The following is a 13,983-nucleotide window of genomic DNA, read 5'->3' as shown; positions in this document are numbered from 1 at the left end:
ACAGCAAAAGAATGAGCTAAATAGGGAGCGTGATGAACGGAAGGTACTGGAAGACAGACCGCAAGCAGCCGAGGAAACGTCGAACAGGGCCACAATTGTGAACGAGAATGGTCATGACAATTGAACGTAGTCCCACAACGTGACAGGAGAGGGAGTGTCAGCAAAGGATGTGGGAATGCGTGTAACGTAGGGAGGAGGTGGCTGGAAAGTGTGGCACCTATTTTGAGGCCGCCACAGGCAAAGCAGGAGCGCGACTCACGCGGAAAAGGTCAAAGAGAAGGAGGGAGAGGTGCGAGAGAGTGAAATGGCGGCTATTTCCGGCTACTCAAACCTGGCTAGGTGCTCAGAAGGAATTGTGGAGAGGGTTACAGGCGATTGAATAGTGCCGATAGGTACATTTCCGAAGCGGACGCTGAGTTCTGCCATGAAGCAAGCAAAAACAAACTCGCTGAAAATACCTACGTGCACAGCCTTCTAATAGTACCAGGTGGGCTAAATGACGTCCTAAACAGTAATGGAAGAGGATTAGCCCAGTTCTTGGCGAAGGGGGTGAGTAACTTGCGCGAGCTATCCCCTCAGGTGAGTATCGTAGTGTGCACAATGTTGTAAGTGCGTGTACGAGACAGACGTACAAAGAGCCGTAGTGGCTGCTAATGAGGCAATATGGAATATGAGATGATAGAAAGGTGTGGAGGTTGTTGAAGTAAACAGGGAAGTGAGAAGGTGTGGTGGTTTTAAGCGAAACGGAATCCACTTGAATTACTTGGACGAGAACGGGGCTGGTGACTTGATAGTCGTGCTGTTGCTTCTTTAGGAGGCCCACACGCGCTTCAGGAAGCCAGGGTAGGTAGTAAGGAAGAAGGTCCCCTAAGGGAACCTCAGAATAGCATCACGATTATTAACCGAAAAGGAAGAAACGAGAAAGCTCGCCATGCAATAGGCTACGTAAACATGTAGGGCAACAGAAGAAACGAAAAGTGGGCAGAGATTGAGGAGCACTTCAATGGAGAAGAAATAGAAAACAAAAAGTGTATGCGGTTAAAGAAACGCACCGTAGAGACCCAGAAGAACCGTCAGTGATTGAGAATTACGTTTGGGAAGGGTTCAACAGAGCTAAGTTAAAAAGAAAGGGAGAGGAAGTCAGAATGCTTATCAGTTTGGTAGCCAAATGGAAAAGAGTAAATTCAAAGTTTCAAGAGCCTCTTTGGTTACCAGGCACATTGAGTGGGGAAAAAACTTGGCTGGGCGTTACGTATTTTTGTACCAGAAATAATTGCACATAGAAGAATTAAGAGTTAGTGGAGTGCATAAGCGCTGATATTAAGGGTTTCGGGAATGATGCCAAAATTATCCTATTAGGTGATATAAATGCCCACATACAAGATTTAGATGACAATAGCGATAACAACGGGAAGTCAACGCAGGAGCTCTGTGAACAACATAACCTTGTTATCGTGAATAGCGTGCCTAAGTGTGAAGGGCAGATTACGTGCGAAGTGGGAAACTGTCTATCAACCATTGAAAACTGTCTGATAACAAAAGGAATTCATAAGTTGAGATAAATGGTCATTGATGAGGAAGGGCATAGGAGCACAGGGAGTGACAGTAAACATATCATTTTGAAAATCGGATATGGGGTGGGAAAGAGAGCAAGGAGTGCAAAATGGCCAGTGCAAATTTGTGCGCTGAACAAATAACAAATATAGTCACTAAAGTCGAGAAATAACTTGGCAAATGGCCAAGTCAAGAGTGGGAAGATAGTGAGCTTCCAAGCGTAATAACGACAAAAATACAGAAAGAGAAACCACGTGTTCGTTGGAAAGGAAAAAAAAAACGAAAAGCTGGTGGAACAGGATGATAACGAGAAGCGATAGTGGAACGACGGAAAGCATCTCGAGAGGACAGGCAGGCGAAGAAGGCACAGTTCCCGCGGGATGAAGTAAACAGTAATTGGGAAATACACACCGGGAGAAAAAAAATTGTATGGTTCAAATACTATTGTAAGCAAAGATAAAGGGTGAAAGTGAACGTTGGTTATCAGAAATACATTTTGACATTTTTTTCATATAGATTATTTTGGGAACACCTAAAATAATTAGGCAGGAAATCAACAGCAATACTAACTATCCTGGACGAAGATGGAAACAAACTGGAAGCGGAAGCGGCAATAAACTACAGCCGAATCTTTCCAAGACAACGACGAGGTTACTTCATGAAAAAAAAAAAAGAAATCATTAAAGAGAACCAGATGGAGAGGGAGCTGGTACTGAGAAATCTCAACTGGAAGAAAGCCGAAAATACAAAAGCACACAGCCACATGGCTAGACGAGGTTCCTGTTAGGCTGAATAATGAACTAGTACCAAAAAGTAAATCAGCGCTCGTGAAAGCAATGACAAAAGCTTTAAAAGACAGACGAAAACCAGCCAGTTGGCGACAAAGTAGAATGAATGAATTTAATTTATAAAGGTATGGGGCAGAAAGATAGTTCACTTGTATAGACCGTTGACCATTACATCATTATTATAAAGGCTAGCAATGCAGACGATCAAATTAAATCTGCAAGCATGGGCAGATAATAAAGGCATTTTGGAAGAACTTTCGAATGGCTTTAGAATAGGTAGGAGTTTGGATGATAACATATTTGTTCTTACTCAGTGTATTGAAATATGAAGAGTAGAATGTAGACCGTTATATGTAGCCTTTTTAGACATTACAGGAGCGTATGACAACGTAGACCGCAGCTGTGGGATATTCTGGAAGGGGAAGGCTTAGGTGACGATTGTCTATAGGTTTTGAGAGCTTTACCTAGAAAATACCGCTTGCATTGAAAGGGAATGGATGAGGAGCAAGGAGAAAGTTGCTATCAACAAGAAACTGAGGCAGGGATGCCCTATATCTCCCTGTTTATGATGTACATGGTGAGGATGGAGAGGGCACTAAGAGGAATAAATATCTGGTTGAATCACTCATACAAACAGGCGGGTACAGTAGTAGAGGAGCAGCTTCCAGGTTTATGTTATGTGGACGACATTGTGACGCTAGCGCAGAAGCAAAATTATTTGCAACATGTGGCTAACATCTGTGCAGTGGAAACCGAGAATTTAGGTTTGAAATTTAGGGTTAGAAAATCAGGTGTTATGGTATTCAATGAAAACAGTGAACATACTGTGGCAGTACAGCGCCAGGAAATACGTAAGGTAAAATATAAATACCTTGCTATATGGATAAAAGAGGGCAACAGATATAGGGAAACACAGGAAGAAACAACAATCAAGGGGAAGAAAAATGCCGGCATAATGAAGCACAGAGTGCTATGGCGATACGATAGGTACAAGGTACACCGAGGCATCTGGAAAGGTCTAATGATTACAGGACTTTCTTTTGGAAATGCGGTTGTTTGCTTGAAATCAGGGATACAATCGGGGCTCGATGGGAACCAAAGGTCAGTGGGATGCTTCGCATCGGGCGGTCACGGTAAAAGTAGGAAATGAAGTTGTACAGGGTGGTACGGGCTGGAGAAGTTTTGATGTGAGGGACGCTCAGAGTAAAATTAATCATGAAGAACGACTGAGGTATATGGAAGAAAATAAATGGGCTGGGAAAGTATTCAGGTATTTGTACAGGAATAGCATTGATTCACAGTGGAGGAAAAAAACGAGGAAGCTTACCAGCAAGTATGCAAGCTGTATGGTAAGCAACACTGCAAAAAATCGGGAACTTCAATCGGGAACTCGGAGAACCTCATGGGCGGCGGTAATGGAAAAGAAACCTGCCATGAGTATCCACTTAAGGGGGGAAAAACGAAATCTGGAAAGAAAAAAATTATTATAACTGAAAGGGAAACTCATCACTTTTGGTGCAACATTTAAGAATGAAGAAGCATGTGCTTGCTGCAGTAAAACTAAGGAAACAATGGAGCATGTTTTATTAGAATGTCAATACATGTGCCCAGTGGTCTATTTAGGCACTACTGGCCTCCTTGAAGCCCTTGGGTTCAGCAAAAGCAGGGGAAAGGTAAACATGTCCGCCATGGGGAGTAGTAGGAGGTTATTCTAAGATTGGTGGAAGAAAAGTAGGGAACGACAAAAACCGGAGAAGTACAAAGGGAGAGTTCCGAGTAGCAGTCAGAAAATGTGGTTGTGAAAGTTCATCAGTCTTTTTTTTTTTCATTTTTTCATTTTTACCCTAGGCAGGACATTAGGCAGTATAATAGCAAGAGCTTGCTGGCCTATTCCTCTGCCCCATTCCAAAAGAGACGCTGATAACATTCATCCTAAAGTTGTGTGGGGTCGCGTCGCGTCGCGTCACATTTCCGTTTAGCCGCGCCATCCTGGCCTAGCCGATCCACCAAATGCTTTGATGCGATATTTGGGTGTTCAGACTCATCAGTGAGGCATTGGTAAGTCGTGCCTTGTGAATTGTTCTAACGCGTCGTGCTTAACAATCGGGTGTCAACGAGATCTAACAAACCACGCTTGCCCCGCACACAGCCCCGTATATCTCGCGAGGTGGCGCAAGCGGCACGAGTCGGCCAAGTCGGTGCCTAGCTACCATAGCCGAGCTACGTCGTTACGTTAGCTCACTGCCGGAGATTTGGCCGTGCGCGAACGCAGGCTATCTGAACGTTGGCCGTTGTGTCTCAACTACAACGTGGGGCGGCCGCGAGCAAAACGGAGCGCGTCAACAGGAGCTGGGAACGAGAAAAGCTACAGGGTGGCAGTACACAAGCTGCGACCTTTGGATGTAAATTGATGACACACCCTTTCAGTCTCTGGAGGAAGCACGGTCGGCGGATCGATATGAATGTAAACATTGCGTCTGGCTGAACAGAAAAAAAAGACACAAGTTTTTGCGCCAGCTAAGACAACATAAGAGTGGGAACTGTAAGCGCAAAGCCTGAAAGAACAGTCAGCGATGCCGGAAGTTTAAGATCAAAAACTGAAGGAAATTCAATCTCAGCGGCAGCAAATGACCCACAGTTGCGACAACCTCTTGTCACAAGGGAACCAAATGGAGGCGAAGTCACGACCCAGAGAGTGAGAGACGACAGACAGGGCCTGTGTGGAAGGAAAACTTTTGACACTGGAGTGGGGAGCCAGACAGCACGAGAGATCAAATCGGAGACACCCGAGCTGCCCACAAAGGACTGGAGAGAGGTGGGCACGCAAAAATAGAAACACACCCATACAACACCGCCTAGTCACGCCGGGACAGCCGAGAAGCACGGGACGGAGCATCAGGTGCTTGATGTCAGCAGAGTTTCGGAACATGCAGGCTGGCAGGTAAAAACGAACAAGAAGCGAAAGCAGATACGCGAGAGGCCACCACCGATAGAACCTTGTAATCCCATTGGGCTCCAGCCAAATGCAGGAAACACCCGGGGAACTATGGAAAAAGGACACTGTGCATTTGTCTTCGGCGATGTGAATGCTCACAGAATGAGGTTCGCTACCCTACACGCCTCAAAGTGGAGGAAGGTTGTGCTATATCAAAGAAGGAAGCCGCCTTCCGGGAAGTGACTGCAGAAGGGGACGCAGTAGCGGAGGTTTGGGGCACAACTGAGGCGATGGTGGTGTTACACACTGATATTAATGATACCATAAGCGAAGACACCAGTCCTGACATAGCAGCGCGCGAGCTCAAGGACATGGTACAGACTTGGCAGGCAAGGGCCTGTTCACACCGTTGCATCACATACGGTGTCCCCGAGCCAGTATGAAGCACGGACATGGTGCGCAAGGAGTGCAAGCTCCTGAATGAAAGCCTGAGAGGAGTATGCACAAAACTGGGACCCCAGGTATCGAGTGTGTGAGCACTACACGGGCTCCGATAGGTGAAGCGCACAACCTACTCTAATGGGAGAGCACTAAGAGGAATTACGCATATGCCTGCGTCACCTGGCCCTGCAAAACAATAGACACGGACACACCCATGCATCCACCACCCATCCATGCACCCACCGCATGGCATCGATCATGGCAGCTCTCGGACAGGCGATGCTGCAGACGGCAGGGAAGCAAGGTTAGAGGAACAGCAACAAGGCTTCCCGAAGCCCCAGACAGTAGGGAGAGGGAGACCCTGGCGAAGACTGAAGAGTAAAGCGTACGTCATTAGAGATGGATACTTGAATATGAACATGGCCCATAACGCGGGGAAATGGGAAGAGTTGTATCATGCCATGGAAGCAGAAAAGAGCTCTGTGTATGTGGCGGCTGAGCCGCATCTGAGAGATTTACAACTACCCATACATACAGAATGGTACTGGGCCGGCAGCAACAGGAACGGTAATGCACGCAAAAGAGGCGGTGGTGGTATTCTGTGGCGCCAGAGTTTATAGTGGGAAGACGACAGCGCAGAATGCGCCGAGCATCTTTGGATCCCCGGCGATGTATTAACTGTGCCTACGGCCATACGTGTAGTATACTTCACAGTGCGCGACATTCAATCGAACTCCAAGGAGCCGCTAGTGCAGCACATATGCAAGGACGTGGTACATAAGGCAAGCGATAAGGAGCTGCTGATAGTTGGGGACTTCAACGGCAACATCTCAGATATATCGCAGGCACAGATGCCTGCGGCGAGCTCCTCCAACAGATAGTGGAACACCTGGATGTGGAAATTACTAACCTTCGCCCAACGGTGCGATGGGCAGTCTACATGGGGTGCACGGGTACGGGTGACCTGTATTGATGACGCTTTCGCATCACAAGGCCTCACTACATTCCGCGAATGCTTCAACACAAATGAAGAGGGCAAGCACAGCATTGGAAGCGATCACTGCTGTCTCCATAAGGATTCACCCGCATACAGCGGTCGCCACAGTCCAGCTGTGACAGGTAGCTGCCACACGGAGCAATCGCGACGGTAGCGGCATAATGTGAGGCAAGCAAACAACGGCGCAAGCCAAGACATAAAGAGGTCTGTTAGACACGTATCCGACCTTTGGCCGAAGAAAAAGGTGGCATAACTGGAGCTTTGGAAACCTAATCACCCTCAGAGTAGTCTCCTTGGGACTCCACACACTTTTCCCATGGTGCTGCCATGATTGGAAGCATTCCAAGAAGGCCTCTTTCGGAATGAAGTTTAGCTCAGCTGTCCTTGCAGCTATATTGTCCACTCTTGTCTGAAGTCACGCTCCTTTCAATGGCCTCTTGATTTTCGCAAAGAGCCAGAAGTTGCAGGGGGCCATATCAGGAGAGTAAGGAGCCTGTTGAACTACAGAAGTCTGGCTTTCACCAAAAAGTCTGGATCAAGTGCGAGGAATGTGTAGGAGCCTTGTCGTGATGGATGCGCCAATTTCCTGTTGACCACAACTCTGGTCTCTTGCGCGGCACAGCAGCAAGTAGGCGACGGAGCCCATCCCTGTGGTACTCTTTGGTTATTGTTTGACCCTGCGGTGCGTACTCGTGGTGTACCACACGGTGGGAGTCAAAGAAAGTAGTCAGCATCACTTTGATGTTGCTGCGCCCTTGGCAGGCCTTCTTTGGTCTGGGTGACGTGGACTGCTTCCAATGTGACGACTGGGATTTCGTTTTCTGGTCGTACCCATGCACCCAAGACTCGTCACCTGTGGTTAGGGTGTTCATGAAATCGAGGTCACTGTTTGTACAATCCAGCATGTCCTGTTAAACTTTACGAAGAAGTAGCTTTTGCTCCACCGTGAGCACCTTCGGCAAGAGTTTCGCCGAACCTCTCATGGCCAAATCTCCGGTCATAATGGAATGTGCAGAAAAAGCGCTGATGCCTAACTCTTCCGCAATTTCTCGGATGGTCGCACCACGGTCCCGCGTCACCACAGCTGCACTTCGGCAATGACCTGGTCATTTCGGCATGTTGATGGCCGACCGGAGCGTGGCTCCTTCTGCACCGACGTGCGGCCGTCTTGCTACCGGTTGTACCGCTCCTTAATCTTTGTGGTGCTCATAGCATCGTCACCGAAAGCCGTCTGAATCTTCCGAATGCTTTCCACTTGGCTGTTGCCCAGTTTCTGGCAAAATTTGATGCAGTTGCGCTGCTCCAGTCGCTCCGCCATTTTCCTTGCAATAAGAAACCGAGGGGAGCACTACGCACTACCTCACTCAAATGCTGCGTCCCAGCAACTGACGCTATCGGCAGGCGGGAAAAAAATTTGCGCATGCGCTCGAAGGCTCTACGTCGGCTGATGCAAGCGCGCTTGTTTCATATGCAGAGCAGTCGCGTGCCCCGGAGTATCACCCACACGCTTGCGAGGGAGGATACACAGAAATCTTAAACTTATACAGAGGGACGAGAGCCAAATATCCCCCACCGCACAAAGCTCTAACGAAGGAGGAAGCAACGAGTTGGCGCAGATTGCAGACAAACTCCTTCCGAAATTTGTACATTCTAAACAAAATGTACCAACCCAATACAGAGACACCTGCCTATGGTGCGGCGCCACACCCACACTAATCATGTCACATGGGAATGTAAACACAATAAATCATTCCACCAACACAATAACCCGAGTGCGGAGCAATGGGAGAGTCGGCTTACCAGCTGCGAGCTCACGGCCCAAAGGGCCTTAGTGCAGCACGCTAGTGAGGTAGCTAGGCTCAGTGGAGCCCTGGAATAGGGGCCCACCCTTGCCGGAAGAGGCTCCAAGTCGCCGGCGCCCAAGACGACCGAGACCTGGAGACGCTAAATCCCTGAAGGAACCAAATAAAGTTTCTCTCTCTCTCTCTCTCTCTCTCATATGCATCAGGTGTTTGAAAAAGAAATAAGGTCGGATGCTTTTCTTAACAGACCTCGTTCCCCGGTTTTGTGCCAACACTGGACCAGCTATTACATCGACGCATGATGCGCAGCACCAAATCGCGACAACATAGAAAATCATGGTGGGACAAAGAAATAGGGGAGGCATGGCCAGCGAGGAGGCAGGCAAGTATAGAACATTGGCGTACAGTCACAATAGGAATGTCAGGGGCCTGTGCAGCCGTGTCAAAACGCTACCTGGTGCTCAAGCATAGAGAGCAAGCATTAGTGCAGATAAAGCTTGTAGAGGTGAATATGCAACAGTTCCAAAACTTACGAGGAGAAGGGGGATCTACGGCACAGAACTTCTGGAACGACGTGCGTTCACTGGACAGAGGCGATCAGCTTGCAGCAGTGCAACAGGCCATGTCGTCGCTTATGTCAAAGAGACGGTGAACAAGCACCTAGAGGCACTCTACGGATCACCGGACCAGATTACTGATACATCGATTCCCACCGCATCAGGGCCACCTACCTACCCGAACAACCTGTGCGAACCAAAATCGGAGTTCAACCGTATCATGATCGATCGGACGATTTCCTGTATCTGACCTCAGTCAGCATTGGACCCTGACCAGCTTCCCTGCGCAACTGCTGAAGAATCTGCGCCCAGACTCGAGAACGACTGGCTAGCTTGTTCACAAGAGATTATTGAAGGAGCCGAGATACCCGAGAACTGGCAACGCTGTAGGGTATCCTTCATACCCCAACGTGGAGGAAGGAAGGGTAACTTAAACGACTACCGAGCCATAACAGTGACTTATGTTTTACCCCACCTTTGCGCAAGGGCTAAAGGAATGAAATGGTGGATGGGTAGAGAATGAGCACCTTCTTAAGGAGATGCAAAATGGCTTCTGGCAACAGGCGCATAGAGGCCGACAACTTTGTCGTTGCTAGGTGTGCAGATGTAGCGTGAGAGGAATACCGCTCTCTAACCTGCTGTGCGCTGGACGTCGAAAAATCATATAATATTGTACCCCACTCCACCGTATTCGCACGATTAGTGACCTTGGGCTTGCCAGTGGCTCTTCTGTCAACAATAAAGCGATTGTACCTGGGGAACACGGTCGTGGTGCAATTTGGCCCCGTGGAAATGCAATGCATCAAGTTATGCAGAGGTCTGCATGAGGGATGTCCTCTGTCGCAAATCCTATATCTGTTGTACGTGTCAGGTGTAGAGAAAGCACTATTACAATGAGCTCAGGGCTTCGGCCTGAAGTACAGCCTGAAGTACAATGGGAATTGAGCAAAACAGATGCATCCCAGGCTTAGCACGTACAGATGACCTCATATCAATGGTGGAGGATCCACACGATTTGCAAGCACTTCTTGATATCTGCGCTAGCAAAATGTCGAAGTTGGGTCTCTGCTTCAATGTGTAAAAAACCACAATTATCCAGGCTGCGGGTGAGGAGGAGCATGGTGTGGCCCTGCGATCGGGCGGAGAGGTATTGTGCATTGACCCATAGCTCAAATACCTAGGCGTACACTGTTGCTCAGATAATTAAATGTATAGAGTACACGAGGAGAAAATAGCTCAAACCGGCGTTCGATCACAGAACGTACTACAACGGAGATGCCTGTGGCTGCAACCGCTAAAGAATAGTCAGGGACCTGTGGAAAGTCGTCCGTGTCCCGACATTAACCTTCGCGAACGCATTTGTATGCATGTCAGCGAAATATCGGGATAAATTGGGACGCCAACGGGAAGTAGGCCGCATAACACAAAAAAGTGAACATGTATTTGCTGTCGCTTCAGGTATGACTCTTCATTCTTTTGTACACAAATAAAATTCAGTATTTCTGTTACATATATCATATACTTTTCATTTTTTTGTGTATGTATCCACTTTGTGTACGATGTTTGCCCTGTGTGCTTGAGTGTTTTGTGCACTGGGAATGGGTCGGGGAAGGGGACTGACACTTAGTCACGCATTCGTGCCTTTTTGTCAGCCTCTTTGACAGAGATTCTTTGTATTTTATTTCTGTAAAAATAAACATTCATTCATTCACTCATTCATTCATTGCTGTGGGCTGCCATGGAGCTGTCACCAATGAAGCAGTGCAGGGTGACTTACGGGGGCCAAGCTTTGAATAACAAGCGGCCAGCAAGCTGCATACCGTCATTTCCTACAATGTATGACTAGGGACAGTTGGGCAAGGTGCGTGTTTGAATACCTGTCAGCAACATGCCTCCGCACTAAGTGGGTCAGGCACGTGCACTTCCTAGAGCGGAAGTACGGCCTCCTCGGTCAGGGCATATGTAGAGGAGGTGCTCCGCATAGGGCATGAGCCAGAAAACGACATGTGGCGAGAGGGACTCATCGAAAAGGACACTACTGTTATCTACCGCAGCAAGACCTCAATCGGGCCGGCCCACTTCTACGACAACATCAGGAATTCGCTGCTTTTCGAGGAATGAGCAGGAGCTCTACTGACACCCATACTGACACCCAAACACTCTACTGACACCCTTAAAAGCAACCCACAAGTGAACGAACGGAATGTGCTATTTTATTGGCAGAAGACAAGCAGCGCCCATGTACGTTTTCATCCAAGAACAGAAATAAAATTAGCTTGTTGAGATACAGTGCAGTCATTAACGCGACCTCCTAAAATGCTGTTCGTAATCGCGCATGGCGGTCTGGTAACGAGCGACGGCCAGCTGTGCAAACAGATTGGACAGAGCGTCCCACTTGCTTGAACCGACAGTTGCCGTTAAAAACCAGCAACTTTCATTGCGAAGTAATCGGGTGATGCAGGCATCTACTACCGCAGCCAACACGGCAACGTGGACTACCCGTCACTTCAGCTCCTTTCCAACCAGTCGTTCAGCTCCTTTGCAACCAGCACGTTTCATTTTGTTCTTTCAGGGGCTTCTGAAGTGTTGCCCGTGCACCAGTTTGTCTCAATATTTGCATCGTCCATTTCGTGGGCATCACCTTTGGCATTTGCAGGCCTTTCCACCCACGTGGCTACCAACTTCATATGCTACAGACCATGTAAGCACGTATGCTGGTCTCGGTTCATGCCAGATCGCGGCTGCCGAGGAAAGCGACAAGCACAATTTGCCCACAGTGCATGTAAATTTGGAGTCCATATTGCGGTACGGACTGCAGGAGCGGGTGCTTGCTTCAAGAGACTGCTGCCTAATGTGACTAGGACGCCACATCCTAGAAACGTAACACGGCAAACATGGCCAAAGGGGCACAGCATCGCAACTGAAATGATGCAATCGTTTCAGTGTACCTGCCAAAAAATCCTATTCCTCCGAGCAAGGAGAGAATGAGACTGGCGATTCAACATGGCGATGAGAAATCTTCCGTTGAAGTAGGAACTCCACTCTGGTAGCACTGAAGGCCAAAAACAAGAAGTCAAATGTTACATAGCAAGAATCGCTTCACCCATACTTTGGATAAAGAGGAAAAATCGTCTCAAAAATGAATGTGGAATAAAAAAGATCGCATTCATACTTCGCAAAAATGGAATAATTTGACAATGCCAGGAAGGTAATTAAGAAAAGGAAACCGAAAACCACGAGTCATTGAAATGCTACGTTTAGATTTGCAATAAGGCCTGACAGTTGCCTACTGCAGGTTTTCAGTTTTTTGTTGGCAGAAGATTAAGGTGCTTTTGAGAAGCTTAACTCATGCTTTTTAAACCGCAAATTCCAAAGAAGTCTAAGGCGGACATAGAGCTGCAAAAGTTGCTGCTTGCAGTCTGAAAAATGGTGGATCGCTGGTCTCCTCGGCCACAATGGAGAACAATTCACTTGTAATACCTAGCTGGTGTGCAATAGCCCTTACTGCTTGTGTAAATTTTTCTTCAAGGCTCACAACATACTAATATGCTGTGCCAGTTGGGACAGTTAAATGGCCTAGGGCGTTGCCCTTTATTTCAACAGTTGCAAATAAATGACTAGGTTTTGCAAGGTCCTAGTTACTTTCCTTCAGAAGGTTGTGGCACGAGCTGCACTGACTCTAGGAATGTGTGTATAAAATATCTGCACGCATGGTAAACTGTTTTGACTCAAGCACGTCATGACTTGCTTCTGCACTACTTTTCAGAGAGCCCTTATGTAAAAGCAGCACTTGCGGAGCTAAGGGCCCCTTCAGTCGGTCTGCTAAAGTTGCTCAATTGTGGCAAAGTTTGAAAAGCTTTGACACAACATAATGCCTTAGACGGGCAGAAAACTGGTATGCGTTTGGAGTTTCATTGCAACCATGCTGCTGCCGACTGAGCCCAATCTCAAGTGGACCCTGATTCAGTCGTTGCATCATCAAGAATTGAGAATTAAGATGGAATTAAGATGGGTGGAGGTCTTGCCACAGCAACAAGATTGCTATGACTGACACCTGCCATCCACTCACAGCCCTAGGTTTGTGAGGGCTATCAAAGTGCTTGGACTTGATCCAAAGCACACAAGGGTTTACAATTCAATGCGTTCTGTGGACATCATGGCATGCCTTCTTCCGCTATTTTATGCTCACTGTGGAGCTCTTCAAAGCATCAAATAACTTGCCCATCCTTTCTACAAAGCTGCCTATGTGTGGCAGTAGGAGGCAGAACATTAAAAACAAGAAGGCCTCAATCGCTAAACACACACTGTTGCTCAACACATGAGAGGTATACTTTACTTGTTGCCAAACGGAGTCTCACACAAACGCCCGTCAGTAATTTTTGGCAGGTATTTCAGCTTTAGGTGATGGGTGGACTGGTATTTCTTTAGTGTTTCTATGAAACAACATCCTTGCGAATGTTGGTTATACTTCTGGAAGTGTTTCTAGTACACTTGGATGAGTGTGGCATAAGTAAGATAAGGTATATTTTCGTCCCATCTATTTAAAGAAAGGATCTTGTGGGGTTATTCTGAGTGCTCTCCCAAGTTCACCATTGTTGATAGCTTGGTGACTGATCAGTGCCTTTGCATAGAGACCACAGTTCTTGTCTCAGCAAACTCAGAATTGTTCCAGAAGGAACTCCGCCGCCACCACGGAGTAAGGCATTTAGGAGGCGAAACTGCCGTCAGGGCGAGCAAGCGTGGGCGACCAGATAAGGCGCGTCGTAGAAGCCGCAGGGAAAAAATAAATGCAGCGCGCGCGCAGGCGGCTCCGGCGCGCTCTCCGGCCACTTCTTCCGTGCCAGGCGCGCGCGGCCGCACGGGAGCAACACGGTCGACCGGTTGCCCTGGCAACCGAAACGGCGGTAAT

At 47.8% G+C, this 13,983-nt stretch overlaps 1 protein-coding gene across 1 annotated transcript in view; it reads left to right on the top strand.

Moving 5' to 3' along the window:
- Window positions 1–13,983, top strand: part of LOC129384141 (uncharacterized) — a 64,519-nt gene that overhangs the window by 16,667 nt on the left and 33,869 nt on the right. The window lies entirely within an intron of this gene.

This window comes from Dermacentor andersoni, chromosome 9 (genome assembly GCF_023375885.2).
Source record: "Dermacentor andersoni chromosome 9, qqDerAnde1_hic_scaffold, whole genome shotgun sequence".
In the NCBI taxonomy this organism is placed as follows: Eukaryota; Metazoa; Arthropoda; class Arachnida; order Ixodida; family Ixodidae; genus Dermacentor; species Dermacentor andersoni.
Note: the sequence above shows the minus strand (reverse complement) of the source record. Positions and strands in the feature narration are given on the sequence as shown.